Consider the following 6,764-nt stretch of genomic DNA (forward strand, 5'->3'; position numbering starts at 1 on the left):
AAGTGGGAGAGGGGGAAGTCCCCCTGTAGGGGTGGGGGATGGCCCCCTTATCCCCGCTTCCGCCGCCGCTGGTGCACTATAAACACAGATGTCCAATGATTTACAAAAACAGACAAGATAAAAATTGCACAAAATCATATAATTATTTCCATTGGGGATCTTTGCAACAACAGAAATATAATTCCACATTTTATCATGACAGAAAACAAAAAGTCATAAACTGTAAAAAAATAGAATATAAAATGTAATAAAATAGATGATAAAATGGCAGCAGTAAAAAGATAAAAACAAAGTTCATCAATCTAAAGCTAGCAGTAAAATATATACTAAATAAATACTATAATTAAAAATAAATTACAAATAAAAAAAGAAACTATGTTCAATAGTTCAACATGAAACCAGTCAGGTCATTCTTGGTAACTTTGAGCTCAATTTGGTCACGTTAAAAATTTTACTTTTGAACTTTACAATCACCATCTATATAATAATATTGCAAAAAGGAATGATGACCCTTTAATTATGTTTGACTCTAAATTCATGAACATCTTAAATACCCTTCACATTAGAATTGGATCCCATGTATTTTTGATTCAATAACGTTTAATTATTCAAATATATAGGCCGACCTGATAGGAACGTGATTGAAGTACAGTACAGTATTACTGTTTCATTAATTACAAGCGATGGACTGTCTTGTAACATGGACTATTGGCTGATCGAGATCATACGTGAATTGAACAACACGCAGCATTTGACAGAAATGGTTACCGGATTGTTGGAGTAACATTTAACTTTTGGTTTTGCTCCTGATTATAAATATTTTTGGAGCACTGTATTTAGTATACGAAATAGTTTGCATGAGATACTAATTGATTCCATGAAGGAAATAGTTTGCATGATACATATTTCTATGATAATTTATGTTAATAATTATGAATGAAATAGTTTGCATGATAAATTAATTGATTCCATGAATGAAATAATTTGCATGATGCACTTATTTAAATTTAACTATGAATGAGATCGTTTGCATGATATACTAAATGATTCCATGGTGTATTATGTTTATGTACCATGAATGAGTCTGCATGCTTATACTGATAGTTACGTATGTATATGTGTGTATGTGTATGTGTGTATGTATGTATATATGTTAACTTTAGCTATTAAATGAAATCGTTTACATGATACTGATTGACTTGGATGACATGAATATATAGTTATTAATAGTGAATAAAATTAATGCTTGTGATTAATAACATTTGATCAAAATTGATTTAAATTTGAATGTTTTTTTTTATGACGAGTGATATGTATCCGAGATCACTTTAATTGTAATAAAAATTCATATATTGAGATTAAATAATAGATGAATATATATTTGTTTAAAGATATATTTTCTTCAATTGACTTTTTACTGAGCAGTCTCTACTAGTCAAATGCACTAATTTTTTGCCCGTATTCGCATAGGTGACAGACCCTGCATTATAAATGTATATATGTGAAGATCTGGAAACGTGCCCTTCTCATATTATCTAACGACGTCAAATATTACCAAAGAACTTATTTAATCTTACAACTGCTTTATTCATACACTATATCAAACAATATCCATTTGACAATTTATTAATTAGCTCTACAGAAAATATCAGCATTCAGATTTTCCTTACTTAATCAAATTTTTGTTCTTATGCCTATGTAAATAACTAATTGACAATGCGTGTATTAAAACTATTGTTCTATTTATTTTTAAATTTGCGATCATCTGTATAGTCCTATATTGTCATATTAATTTGTTCACTACCACACTTGATTTATTTTTCACCAATAATGAAAAAAATATATTATTATAATGCAAGTAAGTGATATTGATACCGGCTATGAAACTTTGTGAATAAGATGCTTGCCTTTTAATCCCAAGATCCAATGGACCTTTCCGCTAAGCTCCGCCCCTTGGATATTGTTGCTTAGGTCCCACAAAGACAGCAGTGTTAAAACATACGCGACACGTGCGTTTGTGGGACAACACGTGTGTTTGTAAGACGCGCGCGCATTCCAAGCGCTGTTCTGATTAGTCAGTTGTTAAGTTTGATTGACACTCCAGAAAGGTCAATTAGTTTCTGTGGCAGCAGGATTTTTTCTCACAACCAAAAGAACTCTACTCCTTAAACCCCATAATGAGACTTCGTATGTATATAGGAGAGCGTCTTGCCTGTATGCTCGCCTTGTGAAAAGGGATTGCACTGTGATACATTCGCTATTAGCAATCTTTTTTTTTTTAAACGAGTAATTAAACAATAATAAAATGAAATATGAAAATAGATTTTGTCATATCGAAAATATTAAACGATTTAGCAGTTACTAAACTCAACATCATTGCTAAAAGTAGATCACTATTTTTGTATTGGCTAAATAATTTAGAGAGAGAGAGAGAACTGCAAACTAACCAACTCTAATCCATCTTTAGCTTCATCGTTTTTATCCATCTCATCTTTGCCTATAATATTTAGAGTAAATTGATACAAATATTAAATAATTGTGTACATAATTCATTCACGGACAATGCGTGTATTAGAAGTATTTTTCTACTTCTTGTGTACAGACTAAACAAATAGTGACCACGATTATGCCTTCGATGTCATTACCACACTTTCTTTTTCTCCAATAATCAAAATTCACACATCAATATAATGATAGTGTAAGTATTGACCGATTTAACAGTTAGTTAGGGTCTATCGATATTACAACTGGATAACAATTCATCTAGGCCTATGTAATTCGTATTAGTCGAAATTGAAAAAATACCAATAATGATAATAGGCCTAATCACAACACTAATATAAATAATATTAATGCTAAAATAAAATATTATAATAATAGTTTAAGTACCGGTAACGTAAATGCTCGAATAATAAGCGCCGATCTCGAATAATTGCCTCACCAAATTTGATTTGTTTTTTCGCTAAAAGCGCCGATCTCGAATAAGCGCCACGACGCTTAATCGAGAGCATTATAACCCTGTGTGTAATGAAACACTTTGAGAAACAGGGTTTTAAATACAATGTGTACAGTGTTAAAATTAATTGAACACACTTCTGAAGACAAAAGCATTTCTTTATAAACATGATAGGCATACCAGGATAGGCATACCCGGAAATACGTGAGAGGTAACATGGGAACGGGCATGGAAAGTGCCACGGCCACTATATTTTTATAAGCGCCGCTCTCGAATTAAAGTATCGCACTGAAGCCTCCGAAAATGTTATTAGCACCTCAGCGCTTATTCGAATATTTTCGGTAAGTTAAAATTGTGTAATTGGATACACAACATTTTCACTTGCGCTTACAATGTGCTACCAAACTGTTTACAATTTACATATTTTCCAAATCTCAAATGTCATTGTAGAGGGTGGGTGCTAAGACTTAGACCTCTTCTTTTGTCTCTCGATCTGCAAGTTAGTTAATTCCAATACTACGTGCTTATACACACATCTATCTGTATTTGACAAAGAATTCATTTGTCTGATGTCAATTTTCTCTAACTCATTTCAAAACATCAGAGTTTCATGTCATTTCATTTGTCATGGTTGCTCGTTCATTATCATCCAATTGCAATTGTTATAACAACATTGTTTATCTACATTAACATGCCAATTAGTTTTTATTAGTATTTAACTGTTCATCAAGTGCTAAAAGTTGATGTTACTACTTCGAATTAGGTCCATTATAATATGAATTATATATAAACAATAGGGTATCGGTTTCTTGTTGGTGAATCCAATGTTTTTGAAATCTGAATCTATAATGATGATTATGGATGGTGCAAACAATTTGGCTGTAAATTATTATCCAGCAGTATCCCCGACAAAACAGAAATACTGAACTGGTACATACTGCATTTAATTATTCATCCACCCACCCACCCATCCACCAACACACCTACCCCTCTTCCTCCGTCCATCCATCGTTCCATCAATCAATGCATCCATCCACCCATTCATTAATTCATCCATCGTCCGTTTGGTCATTCGTTCATTTTTCTAACTACTCATTGATTGATTAATCGATTAATTAATTAATTCATTCATTCATCCATTCATATTTCTTTTAGTAAAATACCTTATAAGGTAATTCAGAGGATATTTTCAACACAGTGTCAATTACATTGGATTACATTATTCAAGCTTTTACCACTTGGATATGCATATTACTTGCTTTTGCATTTTTTCAACTATTGATATTATCATATATCTATTTTTAAAGTTGAAACGGTACAATACGTTTAAAAAAAAAACGCCTACAAATTCTTATGATAGACCTGACCTGATTTAAAAAAAAACATAATTACCGTTCTATCTTAAGTAAATATCAGTAAACTGGTTAAGGATATTTTTGCGCCTTCTGAATTCAGTATCTTTACTCCTTGGTTGTCTTCAGCTAGCTGTCTTCAGCCAACAAAAAAATGCTGCGATACAATTACGGAGTATAAGTAACTTTATCACTTCGTCCAACTCTATACATTTGCAATTGAGTTCTGCCGTAACTTTTATGTTGTTTATATTATTTCTTCATTGTCAACAATTTCTTCATAAATGGGATTGATGTCTAACATGTCATTAACATTTTTAGCATTTAGTGGCAATACTCGTTCTTCTGTAAAACTCGGTTGAGATGAATTAGTCTTTGTGTACAGAGGCGGTGTTGTTTCTTCTTGCAGGGATACATGATCCCTCTGTCTATTAGGGACTGCTGGTAGTTGCGATGTAGGCCTATTTGGCATTATGATGGAATTAACAGTATTTGAGGACGTGATATCCATCGGCGGTGGCTGTGAAATTCTCATAGAGGTATCGTAAGCGTCGTTGTCGAAGTCGATGGAGTGATTGAGAGCCCCAGCTTGCAGATTTTGATCAACATATCTCTTCAATAAAACAATAAGTGGTAATTGACATAGAAATACGAGCAACACTGTCACTGGAATAATTACTTCGATTGGAATAGAATCTGAAGAATTAACAATAGTGTTTCCATTGCTCTCTTCGCTGGAACCTTTACCAGTACTGCTTGTTGGATCTCCTGTGCTGGATTCGCCTGTTACGATGTGATCTTCAACGTATATCGTGATCATATTCGATCCCATGGCATCATTAGATTTAACTGTACAAGTGATACTTTCTCCATTCATTTCATCTGAGACGTTTTGAATAGTCAACTTGTTTGATGCATTGGCTTGTTCTATTCCGTCGTTAAACAGTACATCGCTTGTTGAACTCCACTCGAAATTCAAATTTCTTTCCTTATATTTTCTAAGAAGTGCTGTTGAGTTCGACTCGTCATTTGATTTGCGTTCATCAACACTTGTTGAAAAGAGTCCGTAACTCTCTATCATACACAATATAGTCGCCGGTTGGCTTATTGTAAAACGTGGTGTGCTGATCTTAACTGAAATTCGCCTTCTGACTACGACAATAGATGTACAAATCCAGGTTCCTTCCTCGGTATTCATCGTACATGTATACTCGGAACCCATGTCTGGATGGTTGGGAGTAAATGTCATACTGATCAAGGTTCTGTTTTTATTTGTAGTGCTGAAGACAGTGGAATTTGGTAACGAGTCACTTACCCAAAAAAGAACGAGGGAGGGATACGGGTATGTCTCACAAATTAAGGTAACAGTATCACCAACATAGTACTCTAATGTGGATGCTGTACATATTGGTTCAGAGGGTTTTGGCAACACTACAATTTCCACCGGATCAGATTCCTCGAGTATTTTGCTATCTAAATATACGCATTTGTATACACCGCTATCTGTTTGACTTACGTTCGAGAAATGAATACCAAATCGCTGTATGTCGTTGATTAAAGTTTCCTGTATAATATTGTTTTGAAATTTATCTTCATTCTTCTTCCAGGTGGCAATATCACTGAAGTTTAATAGACCCAACTTTTGTCCGGGCTTGAAATCACAGTAGATTGTAAACATTCTACCAGCAATAACATAGGACGTGCCTTGTTCAGGATAGCATTTAATAAATGCAGATAATAAGCTTGACACCTGGTTAAAGTAGACACAAATAAGGATTTTGAACAGCATTTTTGAGCTGCAGTAAGGAAATTACACACTAACAAAAGAGTTTCACAATATTCATTGGTTTCAACTAGGAAACAAATCTACCGCAATGCAACGTAACTGACGCAACGTAAGAAACTGCTCTTCCCAACAATGTCGCATCCCCCCTCTTGGCGGAAAGTTGAACTTTAACAGTACGATTGGTTGCGTCAATGCAACCCGAATGAAAAGTGCTCGTGTCAAAAAGCACTTTTTAACATGCCGAGATACAACAATAGAGAATTATTTGGTAATGTGGTGATTGTAGAATCGGCCTAGCTAGTCTAAGTAGTAAAAAATAGCGAGAATAGAAGATCGGATGGTGGAATTTGGAGCATGCCTTTGACCAGGGGTGACACCAATGGGAGAGCGGATCGGGGAGAAAACATTAAATGTATTTATATTTGTAATTTGATGTGTTTTTTCATATCAGTAGACTCCAGTCTAAAATCAATTAATAAAAGATTCTAGGAGCTTTCGCGTCCCGATTTTGAGTGAACTCGACGAGTCCTGTAAATAAATGAATAAAGAAATTGTGTGTTAAAATGCCTCTGGCGGACTCGAACCTGCGACCTCTCGCTGTCAAGGTGAGCGTCATAACCAATAGACCAGGAGGCTTCATGGTTAAACAGATTCAAATACCATCAGATAC

The sequence above is a fragment of the Anneissia japonica genome, unplaced genomic scaffold (assembly GCF_011630105.1).
Source record: "Anneissia japonica isolate Jap-2015-1 unplaced genomic scaffold, ASM1163010v1 scaffold287743_len2803612_cov181, whole genome shotgun sequence".
Lineage (NCBI taxonomy): Eukaryota > Metazoa > Echinodermata > Crinoidea > Comatulida > Comatulidae > Anneissia > Anneissia japonica.